Source organism: Prionailurus viverrinus, chromosome E3, assembly GCF_022837055.1.
Source record: "Prionailurus viverrinus isolate Anna chromosome E3, UM_Priviv_1.0, whole genome shotgun sequence".
NCBI classification, from domain to species: domain Eukaryota; kingdom Metazoa; phylum Chordata; class Mammalia; order Carnivora; family Felidae; genus Prionailurus; species Prionailurus viverrinus.
Window position 1 is genome coordinate 10,077,500 of NC_062576.1, and position 24,476 is coordinate 10,101,975.

The window sequence follows — 24,476 nt, forward strand, 5'->3', positions numbered from 1 at the left end:
CGCTTAATCGACTGAGTCACCCAGGCGCCCCTGTCTAGAGGTTTTTAATGTAGCTCTCATTTTATAGGTTTTAGTGGTTGCTTTAGAGGTTGTATTATACATACTTAGGATAATTTACTAGTATCAGTCATTTTACCAGTTCACGTGGAATGTAGAAATTTTACCACCTTTAGGTCCCTTTGCCTTCCTTTATATGAGGCTTTAGTCTTAAATATTACCTCCGCACACATTGAGAACCTCATGAGATGATGTTATAATTTTGCTTTCAGCCATCAAACATAACTAGAAATTCAAGAGATTATATTCACCCAGATATTTACACCAAAAAATGCTTTTTTCTTCATTTCTGTCTGATGTTTCAAGTTTCTGTTATTTCTTTTTCATTTGAAGAAGTTTCCCTTGATGACTTTTTAAAAAAAAAAAAGGATTTTATTTTTAAGTAATCTCTACACCCAACGTGAGGCTCGAACTAACAACCCTGGGATCAAGAGTCGCACGCTTTTCTTTTTTTTATTTAAAAAAAATTATTTTTAACGTTTATTTATTATTGAGAGACAGACACAGAGCGTGAGCAAGGGAGGGGTAGAGACAGGGGGAGACATAGAATCTGAAGTAGGCTCCAGGCTCTGAGCTGTCAGCACAGAGCCCGATGCGGGGCTCGAACTCACAAACTGTAAGATCATGACCTGAACCGAAGTAGGTCGCTTAACCAACTGAGCCACCCAGGTGCCCCAAGAGTTGCACACTCTTCTGATTGAGCTTGCCATCCACCCCCCTTGATCACTTGTTTTGGAGCCAATCTGATGGTGGCAGATCATTTCATTTTCCTTTATTTCATAATGTCTTTATTTCCCCTTTGTTCCTGGAAGATATTCTCACTGGATATAGAATAGTGGCTTTTCAGTTCTTTTCTTTCAGCACTTTAAAAATATTTGCCACTTCCTTCTCTCCTCATGATTTCTGATGAGAAATTGTTATTCCTTTGCATTGTTCTTCCCCTGTAGGTAGTATTTTCCCCTGTCAAGGTTTTTTTCTTTATCTTTAATTTTCAGACATTTGATTATGATGTGTCTGGGTGTTGATTTATTTGGGTTTATCCTTTTACGGTTTGCTCAGATTCTTGAATTGATAGGTTTATGTCCTTTGCCAAATTTGGGATATTTCCAGCCATTATTTCAAGTATTTTTTTAACTTTTTTTTCTTTTCTTTTAATTTTTTTTAATTTCCATCCAAATTAGTTAGCATATATTTTTTTAACTTTTTTTAATGTTTATTTATTTTTTTGAGAGAGAGACAGAGCGTGCACAGGGGAGGGGCAGAGAGAGAGGGAGACACAGAATCTGAAGCAGGCTCCAGGCTCTGAGCTATCAGCACAGAGCTGGATACAGGGCTCAAACCCATGAGCCGTGAGATCATGATCTGAGCTTAAGTCCGATGCTTAATTGACCGAGCCACCCAGACCCCTCAAGTTTTATTTATTTGTTTGTTTGTTTATTTATGAGAGAGAGTGAGAGAGCATGCATGCACATGCACAAGCTGAGGAGGGGCAGAGGAAGAGGGGGAGAGAGAATCCCAAGCAGGCTCTAAACCTAGCACAGAGGCTTGATCTCATGACCATTATATCATGACTTGAGCCAAAATCAAGAGTCAGATGCTTAACCAACTGAGCCACCCACATGCCTCTCTTCAAGTATTTTTGTGTCCTTTACTCTTTCCTCTCTTTCTAGAACTCCAGTAAAATGAGTAAGATCTTTTGTTATTTTCCTGTAGACACTTGTTCATTTTTTTCTGTTTTGTCTCTGTTGTTCAGATTGGATCATTTCTACCGATGTATCTTCAGGTTCACTGATTCTTTCCTCTGTTAAATCTTCATTTTGTATTAAGCACATCCTGTGAATTTTTCACTTACTGTAATTTTTCATTCTGAAATTTCTATTTGGGCCTTAAGATATTTTACTTTGATGAGGCTTGCTATTTTCTGGTATTTTTCAAGAGTGTTCATAATTACTTCTGGGAACATTTTTGTGATAGCTGCTCTAAAATCCTTATTTAATAAATCCAACATCTTGTCACCTTAATGTTGGCATCTGTTGGTTTTCTTTTCTCATTTGAGTTGTTTTTCCTGGTTCTTAGTATGAGGAGTAGGTAATTTTGTATTTTATCCTGGGCGTTTTGAATCTTCTGTTTTGAGGCTCTAGTTCCTATGTAAATCTTCTATGTTAGCAGTTAGTCAGTATGTTTATATTCAAAATGCACATTCTGGTCCCTCTATGTAGCCTCTGGTTTGAAGGTAACTTTGTTTTTCAGAACCTTTGCAGAGCTGTTTTGGCCTGCCCCACTAGTGTGCTACTCAGGGGCCGGTTTGAACCCTCAGAGTATTCCACATTGTAGTTCAGTTCTCAGAGCTTCAGAGCTTTTGCTGTGTTGATGCTGGTGGGTTTCACACATGGGCTGCTTAGGGAGGCATGCCCATTACTTCATACCCATATTTAAAGAATCCCTTTTTCTAGATCCTCGCCGTCTACTTGAGAGGGGAGGGGGTGCCAGCTTTTTTAGTATTATTCAGTTAGTGCAGGTGGTGGATGATGGGGCTCCTCCCCAGTCTCCTCAGTGCCTGGTGGGGAGGGGAGAGGCTCTACCTCTGCTTTGTTGGTGCAAAGTGGGCCTGGTCTACAGGGCTTCATCCCACAGTCTCTGCAGTACCTGATGGGAGGGGAAAGGCATGGATTCTTTCCCAGTGTTTGCCTGGAGTAGGGTGGCTGTAGTCAAAAGGGTACCGTCCTGCAGAACTACCCTCTTCCTGGTCGTTTGGCTGGAGAGAGTGGGCTTTTCTTGACACTTTTGTGTTTGGGGTTGCGGGGGTGGGGCCAGGGCCTGTTGGCGTATTCTGGTTGCAGACTGCTCTGTCACCAGAGCCAAGAGACAGAGAAGGCAAAAGAGACAGACCACCCAGGGAACTCACCACTGGGTCTCCTCTCAAGTCCCTAGCCAGTCGGCCTTCTTTTTTCCACCTTTCAAGAGGTTTTTTGATAGTTGCCTCATGTATTTTAAACAGGAGTTTCGGTTGTAATTAGCAAAAGGAATGTGATGGAATGTCCTTACTCCTTCTGCGGGGCCAGGAACAACATCAGGCGTTTTTAATTGTTTTCTTTATAAGTTTTAGAGTGTTACTCCTCATTTTAGCAGTGATACATTTGCTGCCGTGTGATGAAAATTCCTATCCATGTTGTGTGGGGGTGACGTCTCGTGGCCCTGTGCTGCGGCAGGCAGTGAAAACCCGACCCCAGTCCACAGTGTGCAGAACTCCACTCTCCAGCCCCTCTGCCTTTGGACCCTGGCCCATGGGACCTCTCCAGATCTCTCCCCTCATTTCGTCCATCCATTTGGGCCCTGTTCTCCCCGTGACCAGCCTCAGCCTTGTCACCCTTTGCTGGACTCGCAGTAGTAGGACCGGCAGGAGGAACAGGTGGATAATACGTGTCAAGCACTTAGAACAGCAGCTGGCCTGGGGGAAGCAGTCATTACATGGTGGTCGGTGGCTGTTACACCCTTCCATTTTGGCATAGTCTCCGCTTCAAGTAAAAGACAACCCAAAGTGTCTGTGCTCTCCCACTGAAGTAGGGGAGTCGGATTCTTGTTAGCTTCAGTTTGAAGATGAAATTTTCACTCCTCCAACCGTCTGCAGACATTTATTGAGCGCTCACGATGTTGTGCAGCCAAAGACGGACAAATAGTATATATGTGAATGTGCACAATAAAGTAAATAAATGCAGTGAGGGGTGCCTGGGTGGTTCAGTTGATTAGGCATCCGACTTGCACTCCGGTCACGATCTCACGGTTCATGAGTTTGAGCCCTGTGTCAGGCTCTGTGCTGATAGCTTAGAGCCTGACCTGGAGCCCGGAGCCGGCTTCAGTTTCTGTGTCTCCCTCTCTCTCTGCCCCTCCCCCGCTCACACCCTGTCTCTCTGTGTCTCTCAAAACTAAACGTTAAAAAAATAAATGCAATGAAATTAGTCTGTACTAGATAGAACGGGGACCCCAGGGCAAGCGTGGCCATATGTTTCAGGTTGAGGAAGGGTTCACAGAGGTGGTGATGCTCAGGTTGAATCTTAGAACATAAGTAGGTTTTCCCCATGTGAGTAAAGGCATTTCATGCAGAAGCAGACATCATTGTGGCAGGTAGTTTAGTGTCCACATAATCTGTGTCATGTCTTCAGGTGGATTGAAATTGTACGCTTAGAGAGGCACACGAGACAGACTCTAACCTAATTTACGAGGTTATGATTCTGGTTTTATCTCTTATCATTTGCATACAGATATTTATAATTTTGCCTGATGGAAAGTATTAATACTTGCACAGTGATACACAGTAACCATTTGAAAGACAAACTTCACGGATCTGACTCTGCAGACAAGACCAGCAGCCGTACACGCATTCAGTCCCAAGTAGAAGGTGAGAAAAAGACCCACTGAGTCACTGATCTGAATGGAGGATGAAGGCAAGGAGTACGGGGTAGCAGATGCCTAAGTGATAGCAACTTGAGATTTTACTGCAGACGTGCTGGATCTCCCCGTAGCCACTGGGCTGCTGATACACCTGTGCGGTCTCCATTTTTAGCTGCCTCGAGCATCTGTTAGAGGCAGAGCCGTTTCTCCAGATTTCCATTGCTTTGTCTGGATACAACTTGGCCAGATTCCATTTTATCTTCCATGTGGGGGCCTCTGGGGTGGGATGGCAGCTAAACCGGGCAGCTTTCCCCGCACTGTCACCGGTCTGCTGCTGTCCTCTCGAGCTTCTCTTTTCCTAGGACACTGCTGCCTGGAGGCTGCTGCTAATATCGGGGGGCAGCACAGAGGGCCTGGCCCAGAGGCCTCGGAATCTCCCCTGTGTATCTTCCTTCTGCACCACTTTTTCCTGCCTCTGCTTTCATCACAGCCTCTCTTTGGACTGCAGCCTCTCACATTCCTCCACCTGAAACTCTTCCCCAGGCTCCTCTTAGCCCCTGACCCCCTCTGCCTAGGACAAGACTTCCTCACTGAGGCCTTTGCTGGCTGACCTCTTCGGCTAAGTTGTGCCCCGACTGCCCACCCTATGCTGTCACGACAGCCTGGGGCAGATTGTATTCTGCCCCAGGATACAGATATTACTTTGTGCCACACAAGATACAGCACCCCGCCTGCTCTTCTTACCATATAACCTTACTGCTGCTCCCGTCACATGATGGTGGCAGTACGTCTCTTCCCCTAGAACCTGTGCACATCTTTGAGATTGCCTTGACCAAATACAGGAGGACAGAAGTGATGCGTGGTACTTCTCAGGCTAGATCATCAAAATGCCATGCACGTCTACCTTTCTCGCCAGGAGTGCTCACCAGGAGTACGGCCAAGCTGCCGCACTCTGAGGAAGCTCAAACTAACCAGTAGGGAGAGACAACAGGCAGAAGAAGCATGTAGCTGTAACGGCCCACGGTTCAGCAGAGGTCCCAGCTGATGGCCGGCACCAGCCTCTAGTATGTGAGCTGTGATACCTCTAGATGATTCCAGCCCCCTACCGTCAGCCACCCCTAGCCTTTGAGTCTTCCTAGCTGAGTTCCCAGACATGGTAGAGCAGAAACAAGCCAGTCCCCTGGAATCACAGAATCCCTGAGGATCATAAAATGAGTGTTTTATAACCACTACGTATTCTGTTGGTTTCTTACGCTATTAGTAACTGAAGCAATCCTTTTCTTTTCTACTTCTGTACTTTTCGGTGCATTTCTTTTGGTTTAATGTATGCTCCTTGAGGGCCGGTACTGTGTCTGTAGTGGTCATTGCTGTATCTTGTGTGGCACAAAGAAGGTGGCGGGTGCACAATAAATAATGAATTAATGAATAGGAGCTATGTGTTTCTTCTTTTGATGTGGGTAGACACGTTGGTGTCTGTATGTGCAAGCAGGCACACATGTGTTTCTGCTTCCAGGGTAGCTTCTGGCCTGTGGTTCTGTGCTTAACGTGTTAGTCCCTCCCTCCCCAGGCATCTCCTCTCCCTCCCCACCCTGACTGATCTATTGGTGTGAGACGTACTTGATTGTTTCTGCCACCTGGTTTTTTTTTTTTTACTTGACAGGTGGTGCCTGTAAAGGTTCACATCACCACTGCAGGGACAAGGGGAGAAAAGGTGAAGAGATAGGAGGCTAGGAGTTCCAGAGACAGACTTGACCTATTTCATAATTTTGTCAATGACTGTCTTGAGAGAATAGATACGAACCTTAGGTTATGTGGTATTTTGTCCTTCAGGGCTGGTCACAGGTAGTATAGACTGTGGGGTTAACAGCCATTATGGAAAAGCTTCAGCCTGCCCTCTAGTGGGAAGTAGCGCAATCCTACTGTAAGTAGGGAAGTCGTAAAATCCTACTATATTCCACTCCCAGGCAACCTGGATCTCGGAACAAAGAAATTAGAGTGTAGGGGCCAGTTCTGTCTTGCTGACGATAATCGGGGCCTACGACATTATCTGGCATTTAGTAGGAGCTCCACTAAGATTTCCTGAACAGACTAAACAACGTGCACTGTTTATGAATGCCAGCACATTTCTCAAGAGCCTCCTGTGTTTAAGACATTAAACCAAGCACTGTAGATGATAGAAATCAGGGCCAGGTAGTTAATATTTTGGGCGTAGAGGCCATATGGTCTCTGTCCTACTCAACTCTGCTGTTGTGGTAGGAAAGCAGCCATAGACAATACATAACCTAATGAGCGTGTCTCTGTTTTAGTGAAATTTTATTTACAGAAACAGGTGGCCTGCTTGCAGGCCATAGTTTTCTAATCCCAATATAAATGATAGTATAAATAATAAAAATGGGGATGTTTCTAGTTGGGTTCACCAGTAACTCCCATTGCCAAATCCGCTAGATCCTTTAAAAATGTTTTTTTTAGTATGAAGTATTTCAAATCTCAGAAATGTACAGAGGACAATATAATGAATACCTCATTCATCTATCACCCAGATGTACCAAATGTTCATATTTTTCCATGTTTCAAATCTTGAAAAATAACAATACATTATAGGTACAATCGAAATTCCTTTGCGTAGGCCAACTGGATGCCATTCTCTTCTTTCTCTTCCTGTCCGGAAGTGAACATAATGTTGAAGTTTTGTGTTTTCTTCCCATGCATGCAGTTACGTTCTTAATATATATGTAGGTATTCATATTAGGTATATTATTGTTTAGCATCCTTTAACTTTGCATGCATCGTTATGCCACTTTGCTTTTCCACTTACCATTGTTTTTGACATTGATCCATATACTATGTGTACAACACTGAATTATTTTCAATGGGAAGTGCTTTTTGCACACTAAGAAATCTTGGCCTCTCCCAAGGTCACAAAGATTATCTCCTATGTTTCCTTCTATATGTTTTATAGTTTTACCTTTTGTTAAATTTTCTGATCCATTTTTAACTAATTTCTACATCCATGTGGGGCTCGAACTCATGACCCCAAGATCAAGAGTCATATGCTCTACCAACTGAGGCATCCAAGTGCCCCTCTCTGATCCATTTTCAATTAATTTTTGTGTATGGTGTGAGGTAGGGGTTGAGATTAATTTTTCCCATATGGGTATCTTGTGTGGGCATTTTATAATATGTTTACAAATTCTATGATACTCCTGTCTTCAAAAGATAGAACCCCATTCTCTTCTCTTAGGTGTGGACTGTACTTAATGACTTGATCTTAATGAGTAGAATGTGATAGAAATGATGTTATGTGACCCAAGATTAAGGCATAAAAGGCATTTTGGCTTCCCCCTTGCTCTCTCTCCTTGATGATTCACCCTGTGGGAAGCCAGATGTCATTATGGAGAGGTCCACATGGTGAAGAACTAGGCCTTCTGCCAATGGCTGGCAAGGAACTGAGGCCTTCTCTAAATGCTAAGTGAGTGAGCTGTCTTGAAAGCAAATTCTACAGCACTAGTTGAGCCTCCATATGACTGCAGCCCTCACTGATGTCTTGACGCCCACCTCCTGGAAGATTCTGAGCCAGAACCACCTAGCTAAGCCACTCTCAAATTCCTGACTCACAGAAACTGTAAGATAAGAAATGTTTGTTGATTTAAGCCAGTAAATGGTGGGAAGCTATGCAGTAATACATAACTAATAGGTCCAATGTCCTAGCATCTTCCCCTTTGAATTACAATGGTGCCTATATTGAACACCAGTTGACTACATATATATTAGTCTTTTTCCTGGATTCTCTATTCTGTTCCAGTAATCGATTTGTCTGTGTTTATGCCAATAACATACTGCCTTGATTGCTATGACTTTTACTATAGTCTTGAAGTCAGGTAGTGCAAGTCCTCCAACTTTGTTATTGTTATTTCTTTTGTCAAAATTGATTTGGCTATCCTGGGTTCTTTTGCATATCCATATATATTTTATTTTATTTATTTTTTTAATTTTTATTCATTCATTTTTCGAAAGACAGAGAGAGACAGAGTGTGAGAGGGGAAGGGGCAGAGAGAGGGTGACACTGAATCCAAAGCAGGCTCCAGGCTCTGAGCTGTCAGCACAGAGCCCAACATGGAGCTCGAACCCATGAAACGTGAGATCATGATCTGAGCCGAAGTCGGACGCTTAACCGACCAAGCCACCAAGGGGCCCCTCCATATATATTTAAAATCAGTTAGTCCATGGGGCGCCTGGGTGGCTCAGTTAAGCGTCTTTGGCTGAGGTCAGGATCTCATGTTTCGTGAGTTTGAGCCCCGTCTTGGGCTCTGTGCTGACAGCTCAGAGCCTGGAGCCTGCTTCGGATTCTGTGTCTCCCTCTCTCTCTGCACCTCCCCCGCTTGCACTCTGCCTCTCGCTTTCTCAAAAATAAATAATCAGTCCATTTTTACAAGAAAAAAAACCTACTGGGATTTTCATTGGTATTGCACCAAATCGATAGTTCAACATGAAGATAGTGGCTATCTTAGCAATACTGTATCTTCTAACACATGAACATATATCTCTCCATTTATTTAGATCTTCTTAAATTTCTCTCAAAAACACTTTGCAGATTTGTGTGATGTTTTAGTATAGAGGTCTTGTACATATTTTGTTAAATTCATTGCTGTTTTTCAAGTTTCTATGCTATTATAATTGGTATTGTATTTTTAAGTATAAAATTTTAATTATTGCTAAAATTGATTTTTATATATTGACACTTTTCATGTACTTTTGCTCAGTTCACTCATTAGCTCTAGCAGTCCTTTTGTAGATCGGGTAGGATTTTCTTTGAACACAAATCATTTTCTCTGCAAATAAGGTACACCTTTGCTTCTTCCTGTCCAATTTGCATGTCATTGCGTTCTTTTTCTTGCCTTGATTGCCCTGGTAATGTTGAATAGAACTGATGAGAGTGGACATCCTTAACTTGTCCCAGTCTTTCCTCATTAAGTGTAGGCTTAATTAAGTGTACAGCTCATTCGCTGTAGGCTTTCTAACATGTCCTTTATTAGGTTGAGGAAGTTCCTTTTTTTCCCTAGCCCACTGGGAAATATTTTTACTTCATCATAAATGGGTGTTGAATTTTGTCCATTGCTTTTTACTGACTGGATCCTCTGCCTTTTAATTGGAGTGCTTCCACCATTAACTTTAATGTAATTATTGACATTTTAGGTTTGCTTTTATCCTCTTGCTGTCTGGGATTTGCTCTTTGTTCCTGTTTCCCTCTCAGTTCTGCATTCTTTTGGATTAATCCAGTACTTTGTGTTATTCCATTGTCTCCTTTGTTGACTTGTTAGCTTAATTCTTTGTTTTGCTACTTTAGTGATACTTTAAAGGTTTTAGTATTCATCTTTAACTCATCAGAGCCTACAAGTAATAGGTGGGCACATCATATATATGGCTTAAAAACCTTTTTTCCCCTGTCTCCCCATCTTAAAAACTTTTTAATATTATACTTTCATCCCTACCTTTATGGCCCCTTGTGCTATTGTTATTATGTATTTTACTATTACTCATGATACAAGCCCCTCAATACATTGTTATTGTTTTTCCAAGATTTATTGAGATATCATTGACATATTGACAAAGTTGAAGGTGTACAAATTGATGATTTGAAACATGTATATATTGTAAAATGATTACGATAAAGTTAGTTAATACCTCCATTCCCTCACATAATTACCATTTGTGTGTATGTGTGGTGATAATATGTCTTAACAAATTTCAAGTATACAATACAGTATTGTTAATTATAGTCATCATAATATACACTAGATCACCAGAACTTGTTCATCTTACGGCTGAAAGCTCTGACCAACATCTCCCCATTTTCCTCACCTTCCGGGCCCTGGCAATGACCATTCTATTCTCTGGGAGTTTGATTTTTTAATATTTATTTTTCTATGTTTATTTATTTATTTTGAGAGAGAGAGTGCAGGCAGGGGAGAGGCAGGGAAAGAATCTCAAGCAAGCTCTGTATTGTCATCACAGAGCCCAGTGCGGGGCTCGAGCCCATGAAGTATGAGCTCTTGACCTGAGCTGAAAATCAAGAGTCAGACGCTCAACCAACTGAGCCACCCAGGTGTCTCTCTATGAGTTTGATTTTTTTAGATTCCACATATAACTGTCTCTGACTTATTTCACTTAGCATAATTCCCTCAAGATCTAGCCATGTTGTCACTAAAAGCAGGATTTCCTTTCTTTTCATGGCTGAATAATATTTCCTTCCCTGTCCACACCACATTGTCTTTATGCAGTCACCTGTAGATGGACACTTGGGTTATTTCCATGGCTTGGTTATTCTAAAGAATGCTGCAGGGAATGAACATGCAGAAACAGCTCTCTTCAAGGTCATGATTTCATTTCCTTTGGACATACACCCAGAAGTGAGATTACTGGGATATATGGCAGTTCTGTTTTGTATGTTTTGAGGAACTGCCAAACTGTCTTCCACAGCAGTATTTGAGGGTTCTAATTTCTTTATATCCTCACCAACACTTACTTTCCTTTTATTATTATTATTATTATTATTATTATTATTATAGTCATCTTAGTAGGTGTGAAATGGTATCTCATTGTGTTTTCATTTACATTTCCCTTATGACTAATGGTACTGATTTCATGTCCTTGTTGGCCATTTGTGCATCTTTGGAGAAATATCTGTATGAGTCCTTTGCTTATTTTTTAATTGCACTATTCCTTTTGTTGTTGTTGACTTGCAGAGATTTGCTGTATATTCTGGATGTTAAACTCTGATCAAGTACCTGATCTGCAAATATTTTCTCCCATTCTGTGGACTGGCTTTGCACATTCTTGATAATCCTCTTTGATGCACAGGGTTTTTTGTTTGTTTGTTTGTTTATCTTGTTGAAGCCCAGTTTAGTTCTTCTTTTGTTGTAATGCTTTTGGTATAAAAGCCAGTGTCATGAAGAATTTACCCCTTTGTTTTCTTTTAGAAATTTTATGGTTTTAGCTTTCATATTTAGAATTGATTTCTTTTCAGTATTGTTTTGCATATTTGGAATCCTTGCAGTTCCTTAGGAATTTGAGGATTGACTCTATTTCTGCAAAAAAAAAAAAAAAAAAAAAAAAAAAAAAAAGCTACTGAAATTTGGATAGGGATTGCATTGAATCTGTAGATTGCTTTGGGTAGGATTGCCATCTTAACAATAAGTGTTCCAATCAATAGGGGTGTCTTTCTATTAGTTTAGGTCTTCTTTAATTTCTTTCAGCAATATTTTTTAGTTTTCAGTATGCAAATCTTTGGTAAAATTTATTCCTAGGTATTTTAGTATCTTAGATTTTACTGTAAATGGAATTATTTCCCCGGGTTTTTTTTTTTTTTGATTATTTATTGCTGATGTATACAAACAAAATTTAACACAATTGATTTTTGTGAGATCTTATATTCTACAACTTTGTTGATTTTATTAGCTCTAGTGACTCTTTTGTGAATTCTTTGGGATTTTCTGTATAGGATTGTGCCATCTACAAATAGAGATGGTGTTATTTCTTCCTTTGGAATGTGGGTGTCTTATTTCTTTTTCTAGTCTAGTATCTCTGGTTAGAACTTCCAGTTCATTGTTGAATAGCAGTGGCTAAAGGCTGCATCCTTGTTGTTTATTTTATGGATGCTTTCAGTCTTTCACCACTGAATATGCTATTAAATGTAAAGTTTTCATAAATACCTTTTGTCACCTTGAAGAATTTTCTATTTCTGCTTTATCATGACAAGATGTTGGATTTTGTCGAATGCCTTTTCTACATTAGTGGAGATGAGTGTGTGTTTTTCCTTTATTCTATGAATGTGGTGTATTACACTGATTTTCATATATTGAACCAGCCATACATCCTTAGGATAAATCCTACTTGGTCATGATATATAATACTTCTTATATGCCAGATTTGGTTTGCTGGTATTTTGTTCAGGAGTTTGGCATCTCTTTTTTTTTCCCAAGTTTTTATTTAAATTCTAGTTAGTTAACACATATGGTAGCATCTATCTTCATAAAAGATACTGGTCTATAGTTTTCCTGTGATGTCTTTACCTGGTTTTGGTATCTGCCCTCTAGAATGACTCGCAAAGTGTTCCTCGTCTTCTGTTTTTTGGAAGAATTTGAGAATAGTTGGTGGTAATTTTTTTAAAAAGTTTATTGTATTTTGAGAGACAGAATGCACGCAGGAGAAGGGCACAGAGAGAGGTAGAGAGAAAATCCGAAGCAGTCTCCACACTGTCAGCGTGGAACCCAATGAAGGGCTCAAGCTCATGAACCATGAGATCATGACCTGAGATAAAATCAAGAGTAGGACGCCTAACCGACTGAGCCACCTAGGCACCCCATTGGTAGTTCTTTAAGTATCTGGTAGAATTCACCAGTGAAGCCATCTGGTTCTTGTCTTTATTTGTTGGGAGGTTTTTGGTTATTGATTCAGTCTTTTTACTTATTTTAGGTCTATTGAGATTTCTGCTGCATCTTTAGTCAGTTTAGATAATTTGCATATTACTAGGAATTTGTCCATTTCATTTAGACTATCTCATTTGTTGGTGTACAGTTATTCATAGTATTCTCTTATAATCCTTTTTCATTTCCATAAGGTTGGTAGTGTTCCCACTTTCATTTCCGATTTTAGTTATTTGTGTCTTCTTTTTTTGTCAGCCTGTCTATAGGTTTGCACATTTTGTTGATATTTCCAAAGAACCAACTTTTTGGTTTTTATTGATTGTCTGTTGTTTTCTATTCTGTACATTAATCTCCGTTCTAATCATCATTATTTCCTTCTGATAGCTTTGCGCATAGTTTGCTTTTTTTTTTCTAGTTCCCCATAGTATAAAGTTAGGTTATTGATTTGAAATCTTCCCTGATTTAAAATTTTTTTTTTCAACTTTTATTTATTTTTGGGACAGAGAGAGAGAGAGAGAGAGAGAGAGCATGAACGGGGGAGGGGCAGAGAGAGAGGGAGACACAGAATCAGAAGCAGGCTCCAGGCTCTGAGCCATCAGCCCAGAGCCTGACGCGGGGCTCGAACTCACAGACCGCGAGATCGTGACCTGGCTGAAGTCAGACGCTTAACCGACTGCGCCACCCAGGCGCCCCATAAAATGTAGGCATTTACAACTATACATTTCCTTATGAACACTACCCTCACAGCATCCCAAAGATTTAATTATGTTATCTTTTCATTTGAATTTGTCTTTTTAAATTTCCCTTGTGATTTCTTCTTTGACCCATTGTTCAAGAGTGTTAATTGTTTAAGAGTTTAATTTCCACCAACTTGTGCATTTTTTCAATTTTCCTTCTGTTATTGATTTCTACCTGTGTTCCTTTGTGGTCAGAGAAGATACATTGTATTAAAATCTTTTAAAATTTATGGAGACTTAGTTTGTAGTCTAACTTATGCCATATCCTGGAAAATATTCCATGTGTATTTAAGAAGGATATGTATTCTGCTGTTGTTGGGTACACTGTAGTTTTATAGTATTGTTCAGGTGCTCTATTTCCCTGTTGAGCTTCTGTGTAGATAGTCTATCCATTGAAAATAGTACATTGACTGTTACTGTAGAACGGTCTATTTCTTCCTTCAATTCCTTCAATTTTTTGCATCATATAATTCAAGGCACTATGTTTTTGTTGCATGTATGTTTATAATTATTGTATCTTCTTGATAAAATTGGTCCTTTTATCAGTAGATAAGGTCTCTTTGTCTTATAATCGTTTCTTAGTCTTTTTTGTGTGGAATTAGTGTGGTTGCAACTCCCAGGTCTCTCTTGGTTACTGTTAGCATGAAATATCTTTCCTTTCCAATCTTTGATTCTCAACCTATTTGTGTCTTTGCATCTAATGTGAGTCTTTTGAAGACAGCACCTAGTTGGATCATGTTTTTTCTCCATTCTGCCAAACTGCCTTTTGACTGAGATTTTTTATTTATATTTAAAGCAGTGACTCATAAGGAAGGCTTTCTTTTCCTTTTTCCTATTTGTTTCCTGTATGTGTTATACTTTTTTTTTTTTGTTCTTCATTTTTTCTCATTACTGCCTTCTTTTGTATTTAGTTACTTTCTTTTATAGTGAACCACTTTGATTCCCTCTCATTTCTTTTTGCAGGTATTTTAAAAATATTTTCTTTGTGGTCACCATGGAATTACATTCATCATCTTAAATGTATAACAGTCTAGTTTGAATTGATAACAACTTAAGCACACAAAAATTCTGCTTCTATACAGCTCTGCCACCCATTATTGTTGTCACAAATTACATCACTATATATGGTGTGGCCAATAACACAGATTTACAATTACTTTTTATGCATTTGTCTTTCATGTAAGAAATAAAACATGGAACTACAAACCAAAATACAATAAGGTTTTTGTATATGCCCATTTAGTTAGAGATCTTTGTTTTTTCATACAGCTTTAAGTTACTCATATCCTTTCATTTCCATCAAAAGGACTTACTTTAGCATTTTTTGTTAAATGGGGGTTTTAGCGTTATCAAATTTCCACAGTTTTTGTAACTATGAATAAGTTAATTTCTTTTTAATTTTTGAAGGAACTTTTTCCTGGATATAAAATTCTTGGTTGACAAGTGCATTTGTTACCACTTAAAAAAAATTTGAGGTGTAAACATAGAACACTGTGTAAGTTTAAGGTGAACAGTGTGTTGATTTGATGTATTTGTATATTGCAATAAGATTACCACCATAGCTTTAGCTAAGACTTCTGTCATGTCACATAATTAACACTTTTGGGTTGAGAACAATTAAGTACTAGTCTTTGAAGTTTATAATACAGTATTGTCGACTATAACCACTGTGTTGTGTGTTAGATCTCCAGAAGTCATTTTTCTCTTGGTTGCAAGTTTGTGCGCTTAAAATAACATCTCCTTGATTCCTCCACCCTCCGGCGTCTAGTAATCACCATTCTACTCTGTTTCTAGGAGTTTGGATTTTTTGGATTCCACATATAAGTAATATCATATAGTATTTGTCTTTCTCTGACTTATCTCACTTAGCATAATGTCCTAAGGGTGTATCCATGTTGTCTCAAGTGGCAGGATTTCCTTTTCTGATGGTAAATAGTATCCCCTTGCATGCATATACCACGTCTCTTTTATCCATCCTTCCACTGATGGGCACTTAGGTTGTTTCTACATCTTGGTTGTTGTAAATAATGCTGTAGCAAACATGGGAGTGCAGATATCTTTCAATGTACCATCTCTCTGCCTTCTGGTTTCAGGTGGTAAGTCAGCTGGTAATCTTACTGAGGATCTCTTGTACTTGACAAGTCACTTCTGTCTTGCTGCTTTCAAGACTCTGTCTTTTTTTTTTTTTTTTTTTTGCAGCTTCATGGTTTGTTTTGGCCAAACTTTTTACTTGGTATTCTGTAGTTGCTTAACACACACTTAAATGGTCTTATTGGGGGAGGGGAAAGGGGAGGTTCTTGTAGATTCCCAAGGAAATGTCAGAAAGGCAAAATATGGCCAGCATTATCCATTTGCTTTTTTGGATTTACTGGGTGAATAGCACTTTCCTTACATAAAAACATCTGATCTCAGGTTTTACATACTGAGAACATGGAGATTTCAGTTTGAAGACACTCTGAAATCCTAAGAGTAGCATATCCCGACCACCCTCTAATAGCTAGCTTGTTTGTATAGGCAGAATTCCACCTCTCCATTTTAGATGGCTAGATGTTTGTGGAAGGTCCTAGAATTGCTTGCCTCATTTACTGGGAAAAATCAAGATATAGGAAGTGACCTTTAGGGACACTTTTACTTGGAAAATTACAACACTAGTACACAAGTCAAGTCTTAAACACATTTAACATTTGCTTACTGAAAGCAATGTCATAAAGTCAAATAAGATTAACAGATTTTACTTTTTTCCCTCACAAGAACATAAAAATTATGGAAGGGGAACTTAACAGGAAATTTAAGAAAGGTAACACAATTTTTCCTTTTAGTAGTCCTTGGGTAGTTATGACAGAAAAGGTTCCACTGTTTTGTTTGTTTCTTTGAACGGGGATTTTGGTCCAAAGTTGTGTTTGCTTTTAATACCTGCTTCTGCCTCCCCCTCTATCAGATCGGCTTCCTTCACGGCCACCACCTCTTGGTGCTCCGTGGCTTGAACTGCTGTAGGAATCACGTGGAGGAGGGTACCCCCTTTCCATAGAAGGGGGAAGCCCTCTTTCTTGTCTGCCAACCCGATCATGACCACTTGAAGACTCTTTGTCTTTATACAGTTTGATTATAATGTATATTGGCGTGCATCTTTTTGAGCTCATTTTATTTGGAGTTTGTTGACTTCTTGGATCTGCTGACTAATATCTTTCACCAAATTTGGAAGGTTTTCACTATTACTTCTTCAAATAGTCTTTCTGCCTTTCTCTCTCTTTTCTTTGAGACTCCCATAATGCATGTGTTCGTCTTCTTGTTTTTGTCCCACAGGTCTCTTAGTCTCTGTTTATTTTTTTCTCAATCTTTTTTCTTTCTGCTTCTCGAACTGGATAATTTCAGTCAAGTTTAGTGATTCTTCTGCCTGCTCACATCTGCTCTTGAAACCATCTAATCAATGTTTTATTTCAGTTAATGGACTTTTAGCTCCAGAATTTTTTTGGTTCCGTTTTGTAAGTTATCTCTTTATTAGTATTCTCATTTTGCTTAAACAGCATTTCCCTGATTTCCTTTAGCTCTTTGCCCATAGTTTCCTGTAGTTCTTGAGCAGATTTAACACTGTTCTTTTAAAGTCTTTGTTGGGGCGCCTGGGTGGTGCAGTCGGTTAAGCGTCCGACTTCAGCCAGGTCACGATCTCACACTCCGTGAGTTCGAGCCCCGCGTCAGGCTCTGGGCTGATGGCTCGGAGCCTGGAGCCTGTTTCCGATTCTGTCTCCCTCTCTCTCTGCCCCTCCCCCGTTCATGCTCTGTCTCTCTCTGTCCCAAAAATAAATAAACGTTGAAAAAAAAATTTTTTAAAAATAAAATAAAATAAAGTCTTTGTTAAGTCCAAGGTCTGGAAATTCTCAGGGCCAATTTGTGCCAGTTTATTTTTGTTACCTTGAGTGGACCACACTGTCCTGTTCCTTTGCATGACTTGTGATTGTCATCGAAACCTGGACATTTGTATAAAATGATATAGTAACTCTGGAAATCTGATCTCCCCCTGCCTTGCTGTTTGCTGGGGTTTGTAAAAATTAAATCACTGTTAAATCACTGAAGGTTGTAATAGTCCTCTTATTTAGTGTCTTTTCCAAACTATTTTTGCAAACTGTATCATTGTCATGTGTGATTGCTGAAGTCTGTCATGTTGACTTGTATCCAGCTAATGTTTTGACAGAGATTTCCTTGAATACCAGAAGCTAAATATGGACGGGAAAAAAAACCCACTTCTAGTCTTTGTGGATTGCCTCCATGCTGCAGCTTTTCTTCAACACTTGTCCAGGCCTACACTGATCTAGGATCAGGCCAAAGTGAAAACTTCAGTCTTGTCAGATACATTCTGAGCATGCATCTTGCCTTGGGCATGCATGTGGCCTTCTAAATCCTCTGTTATACATGGGTGGTTATGAATGCCCTGATTTCCCATAGAAACTCCCACAATTTCCCTCCCAAACTTTAGTCAGTCTGTATTAGTCTGTTAGGGGATTGCCATAACAAAATACCACAGACTGGATGGCTTAAACAATAGAAATTAATTTTTACACAGTTCTTGGATGCTGAAAGTCCAAGATCAATGTGTTGGTAGGGCTGGCTTCTCCTGAATCCTCTTGGTTGCAGTTGTCTGTCTTCTGGCTCTGTTCTTACATGGTCTGTGTACAAAGACCGATTCCTTATCTGTTTACTCTCTACCTTTTCTTATAAGGACACTGGTCATGCTGGATTAGGGCTCCACCCATATGACCTCAATGAAATTTAATTACCTCTTTAAGGAACCTGTCTCCAAATAGAGTCACATTGAGGATTGGGGTACAGCATATAAATTTGGGGGGAACAAAATTCAGTCCATAACAGTGGTTCATTGTGTGTCTCAACTGTAACCTTTTGCCCCCATGCATCTGTGGTTGCTTGTTTCCTTTGCAATGTTTTCAAGCAGTGCCCGCTGTTTTTCCAGCCTGAATGAGTTCCAAGTTTGGCAAAATAGAGATGAGTTCCTGCATCATTCCCTCAGGTAGCCCCCATATAGAGCAGATATACATAGTAATTTGCAAATAAGGTCTGCTGTGCTTTGTGGAACCAGGAACCAGGTCCCCACACTAGGAATGCAGGTTTCTGTCTTGAAGATTACTGCCAAGATGGGGAGTAGGTGGGAGAAGGGCAAGTAAAAACATTACAAAGATTTCCACCACTTTAACATTGCAGTTTTTGGGGCGCCTGGGTGGCGCAGTCGGTTAAGCGTCCGACTTCAGCCAGGTCACGATCTCGCGGTCCGGGAGTTTGAGCCCCGCGTCAGGCTCTGGGCTGATGGCTCAGAGCCTGGAGCCTGTTTCCGATTCTGTGTCTCCCTCTCTCTCTGCCCCTCCCCCGTTCATGCTCTGTCTCTCTCTGTCCCAAAAATAAATAAACGTTGAAAAAAAAAATTTTTAATTGCAGTTTTTTTGATTCAGCATTTGTTTCATTGATGTAAACCTTTGATTGTTTTCCAGAGTGCTGATAAAGTTGGTTCTAACAGTTACTGCTAGTTTTGTGTTCTGTTTTGTTTTCATTTGTTTGCTTTTGATGTTTCTGTTGGAGGCTGGGAGCTTGAAGCTGTCTACTCTGCCATTTTGCTTATGTCACTCAATTATTTCTTAAAGAGATTTAAATAAGGGGGGGGGGGAGTCATAAATATCTACCTATGTAGTTACCATTTCCAGTGCTCTTCATTCCTTTGTGTAGATCCAGGTTTCCATCTGGAATTATTTTCCTTCTCCCTGAAGCACATCTCTTATACTGTTTTCACTTGTTTATATTGTTTTACTGTTTATAACATTTCTTATACTGTTAGTTTGACACTGACACTAAATTATACTGTTAGTTTTGTATGTCTGAAGACCTCTTTAAAAAAAAGATATTTTCTGGGGCGCCTGGGTGGCGCAGTCGGTTAAGCGTCCGACTTCAGCCAGGTCACGATCCACGGTCCGTGAGTTCGAGCCCTGCGTCAGGCTCTGGGCTGATGGCTCAGAGCCTGGAGCCTGTTTCTGATTCTGTGTCTCCCTCTCTCTCTGTCCCTCCCCCGTTCATGCTCTGTCTCTCTCCCAAAAATAAATAAATGTTGAAAAAAAAAATTTTTTTAAAGATATTTTCACCAGGTATATATATCACTCTAGATTTAGTTTTTTCTCTTAGTACTTTGATGTTGTTACTCTCCTGTCTTCTCTCTTGCATTGTTTCCAACGAGAAATTTGGTTATTATCTTTATCTTTGTTCCTCTGTAAGTAACATGTGTTCTATCTCTAGCTGTCTTTAGGGTCTTACCTGTGGCACTGGTTTTGAACAATTTGGTTATGATGTGACATTACCATGTGACTTGTTATAGTTCTCTTTGTTTCTTGTACTTGAGGTTGAGCTTCAGATGTGTGGATGTATATTTTTCATTATGTCTGGGAAGTTTGAGGCCATTATTTCTTACATTTTTCCATATCTGTAGTTATCTTTTTGAACATATGAAATACAGTTAAAACAACTTTCATTGTCCTCTGATAATTTTAACATGTGTGTCAGTTCTGGGTCAGTTCTGATTGATGACTCTTCTCTTGGTGAGTCGTGTTTTCCTGCTTGTTTATATTCCTGATAATCTTTGTTTGGATGCTAGACACTGTGAATTTTATCATGTTGAGTACTGGTCATTTTTTTATCCCTGTACATTTCTTAAACTTCGTTTTGGGATGCAGTTAAGATCCTTGAAAATAGTTTGATCCTTTTAGGTTTTGCTTTAATGATTTATAAGGTAGGTCCAGAGCAGTACTCAGAATAAGGCTGATTATTTCCCATCACTGCGGCAGCACCTTCCTAATACACCCCTAGTATTTAAAAGAAACTTAGTCATCTTCTAGCCTACCTTGTTTCTGATGGGAAGCTGTGTTATTCTCTTAGTTGCTTTGGTTTTTTTTGTGTTTTTTTTTAATTTTTTTTTTCAACGTTTATTTATTTTTGGGACAGAGAGAGACACAGCATGAACGGGGGAGGGGCAGAGAGAGAGGGAGACACAGAATCGGAAACAGGCTCCAGGCTGTGAGCCATCAGCCCAGAGCCCGATGCGGGGCTCGAACTCACGGACCACGAGATCGTGACCTGGCTGAAGTCGGACTCTTAACCGACTGTGCCACCCAGGCGCCCCAGTTGCTTTGTAGTTTGTTCAACTTCATGGATCTTTATGTTACAATTTTCATCACATTTGGTAAATTCAGACATTATCTTTTAAATATTTCCTCCTGCCCCAGTCTCATTTTTCCTTGTTACAGTCCAGTTACACAACATATGTAGACTATTTGATATTGTTTCATAGGTCCTGGAAGGTCTCTTCATTATGAGATCAGTTCTACTGATCTGTCTTTAAGTCCACTGACTTCATTTTGCTGTCTCCAATCTGATGTTAAGCTTATCTGGTAAAAAATTTCAATTATTGCTTAGTTTTAGTATTTGTTAGTTTCTTCCTTATAATTTCCATTTCTCTGCCGATTCCTTATCTGTTTACTCATTAAGACCATACTTTCCTTTAATTCTTTGGGTGTATTTATAATAGTTACTTGAAGATCTTGGTTGGCTAAATCTAACATTTAGACCATCTTGGGTTCATTTCTATATACTGCTTTTTTTCTTTCTTGACTATGGATCTCATTGTTTTGTTTCTTTGTGTGTCTCAATGGCTTTTCATTGAATATTGTATGCTGTCAACAATACTCTGGAGTCTCTTATCTCTCCATGAGATATATGGATTCTTGTTTTGGCAGGTAGTGTAATTACTGGCTAATGACCTTATACTTGTTTACACTTGGTTTTTTGTTTTGTTTTTACAGATACGGCCCCACTAACTTGGTGAGACTCAACCTCCAAACTCATTGCTTGTGGATCTTGTCATGGTTTGATTTTAGAATTTATTAAGGCAGATCTAGAGTAGGTCTTACTCTAGACTGTGGTCCTTACCTCAAGTTGTAGCCTTTCTGCTGTTTCAGCTGGATGCTAAGGATGTTAAAAATGCATTTATGAGATCTCTCCATTTTGGTAGGGCCAGAACTCCCCTGGCAATGCTCTTACCCCAGGATTGCTCTAAGTCTAGTATTTCTGTTATAATCTTAACCCATTTAGTGCTTTGCTTTCTGGTAATCCTCAGGTGGTCTCTCTGTGCATATACAGCCCAACTATATTATTCAGGGTTCTCCAGAGAAACAGAGCCAATAGGATGGATACACACACACACACACACACACACACACACACACACACAGTATTATTAGGAATTGGCTGAGAAGTCCCAAGATCTATAGTCAACAAGCTGGGGGGACCCAGGAGAGCCAAGGGCATAGTTTCAGTCCAAGGCCAAAGGCCTAAGAAGCAGAAGAACTGATAGTGAGTTCCAAGTTCAAGTCTGAAAGTAGGGGAGAGAAGACAGACGTTCCAGCTCAAAGCCAGGCAGAAAGAATTCTTACCCAGGCCTTTTGTTCTATGCAGGTCTTCAACAGATTGGTTGAGGCTTACCAACCAATTCCCCTGTGGAAGGGGAATCTTCTTTACTTAGTATACCAATTCAAATGTTAATCTCATCCAGAAATACTCTCACAGGCATCCCAAAAATAATCTTTAACCAAATATCTGGGCACACTGAGCCCCAGTCAAGTTGAGACATAAAATTAACCATCACTCCAGCCTTCAGCCACAGATTTTTGGGGAACTCCCACAAAGACTTCTGGAACTCCCTGTCTGCATGACATCCTCCTTTCTCTTGCTCTGCCCAGTGGTTTCCAGCAATTTGAGCAATCCTGAAGTCTGATTTTTGCCTCCTCAGCCCTACTCTAGCTGTCTGCACTGAACTTGGGCAATTGTCCCCAAGTAGAGGAACTAGGTGATTTTCAAGGCTCACTCAGGAGCGTCCTCTCAGGGATCAGTCTTGAGCTTTCTGTTGTTCTCTGTCTGACAGTAGTTGCCTCATAAATTTTGTCCATTTTTATAGTTGTTTATGGTGGGAGGACTGGCCTGGAATCACTTAATTATGGCTAGAAAGGTGGTTAATTTTTCAGCGGCCTTTATAGTATTTTATGATATGAATTATACACTGTCCATCTGTTCTTGGGTTGGTAGGCATTAGACATTTAGGGTTGTTCAGATTGCCGGTAACGCAAATGATGCTGCAATGGCTGTCTTTGTACCCAGAAGTGGAACTGCACAGTTAGGAGGTACCTGTTTCTTCACTCTTACTAGATATTGCCAAATTGCTCTCCAAATCATAGTTTTACGAATCCACAAACAGTATGTAAGTTCCATTTGTTCCACATTCTTGCCACAATTTGATCTTGTTGAACCATTAAATTTTTCTCCTTGAGCAAAGGAATGCAAAATTTTTACTACTGTAAAGCCTTCCTAGATTACTAGTGAGATTAAACATGTATGTATACATACATATACACGTATGTATACATGTACATATATATTATTACTACCTATTTGGGTTTCCTATTCAATGAATTAATTTTTATATCACTTGTACTTTTTTACATTTGAGTCTTTTTGTTACTGATTCCTTATAAATTTCATTTATGTGTTTTTTTATATGAGGTTTATTTGCTTATATGAGAGTGGTTTTTTTTCTCTGTCTTAATTAGCTTCTCTTTTGGCACCTGTGTTGTCTTTTCCCATACAGGAGTGTTAACATTTTAATGTAGTCATACTTATCTGTATTTTACTAAATGATTTGCAGGTTTTGTGTGTCCATTTCTTCGACTTGAAAACACTGGCGTGCCCTGGGGCTCAGGTCTCAGACCTCTCTCAATCTACATTAATTCCAAAGTAATCTTAGTCTCCCAACATGTATACACTGATGGCTTTTATGTCTGGCTCTTCCTCTGAATTCCAGTAATATATGATAATTTAAAGGACCCTTGCTGAGCTAGATACTTTCTTTTTCCTTAGTATCCCAATTCTTGAATGGGAAGTCTGCAGTCACTGCCTCCATTTCCTCGTCTTCCATTTCATTGTTTAACTCACTGCAGCTTGGCTTTTGTCCTGCCATTCCGCTGCTGCTATTGACATTTGTTCCTAAATAACAGCCCATCCCTTTGCTTGTCAAATGAAGTCTTATGTGAAATCAAACAGAAGCCGAATTGCCCTTGCAGTGGGTTGGGGAGAACTGCGTGCCTTTCTCATCTCTTCAAATTGCTCCAGAGGCATCTTTACCGAGTCCTGCCTATCTTTCCAACCTCTTCATTCCCTCAAACTTCCCAGTCTCCAGCCACGTTGAACTGTTCGGAGACTCTTGTATCATACTCCTTTCCATCTCTGTGCCTCTGCACAGTGCTCCCGTATTTGCCTTGAACTTGCTTTAGCCAGTTCTCTCCCCTCCAGTAACACCTCCCAGCCTATCTACTTCTTTATCATTCCCTCTCTCTTTTGTGCGTCTGTTACCACACTGGCCACACTGTATTGTAGCTTTCTACTTACACCTATTTCTTCTCTACTAAAGAGAAGGCTTGTAGAGATCAGAGACCCTGGCTTTTCCCCTTTCATCTCTTCAGTGCAGATTAGCAGTGGAGTGAATGAATGGTCCAGGAAGCTCAGCTAGTTCAAAATCTGAATTGGCAGACCACTAAAGGTTTCTTTGTTTTGTTTTCAGCGGTTTTATTAAGATACAATTCACATGCCATACAATTCACAGGATTCTGCAACAATCACCATAATCTAATTTTAAAAATTTTGTTGCCCTTCAAAAAGAAAACTCTACTTTTTAGCAGTCTCCATTTTCCGACCCCCAACACACTCCCCAGCCCTCGACAACCACGAGCCCACTTTCTAAGACCACCACATTTAACGTAGGTAAATTGATCACAAA

At 39.9% G+C, this 24,476-nt stretch overlaps 1 protein-coding gene across 4 annotated transcripts in view; it reads left to right on the forward strand.

Moving 5' to 3' along the window:
* Nucleotides 1–24,476, forward strand: part of POM121C (POM121 transmembrane nucleoporin C) — a 53,673-nt gene that overhangs the window by 2,635 nt on the left and 26,562 nt on the right. For 2 of the 4 annotated variants that reach the window (XM_047837502.1, XM_047837501.1), the window contains exon 2: nt 4,317–4,453. The exons of the other annotated variants lie outside the window; for them this stretch is intronic. The gene's annotated coding sequence lies outside the window, so the exon portion shown is untranslated. The remainder of the gene's footprint in view (nt 1–4,316; nt 4,454–24,476) is intronic. 4 annotated transcript variants of the gene reach the window in all.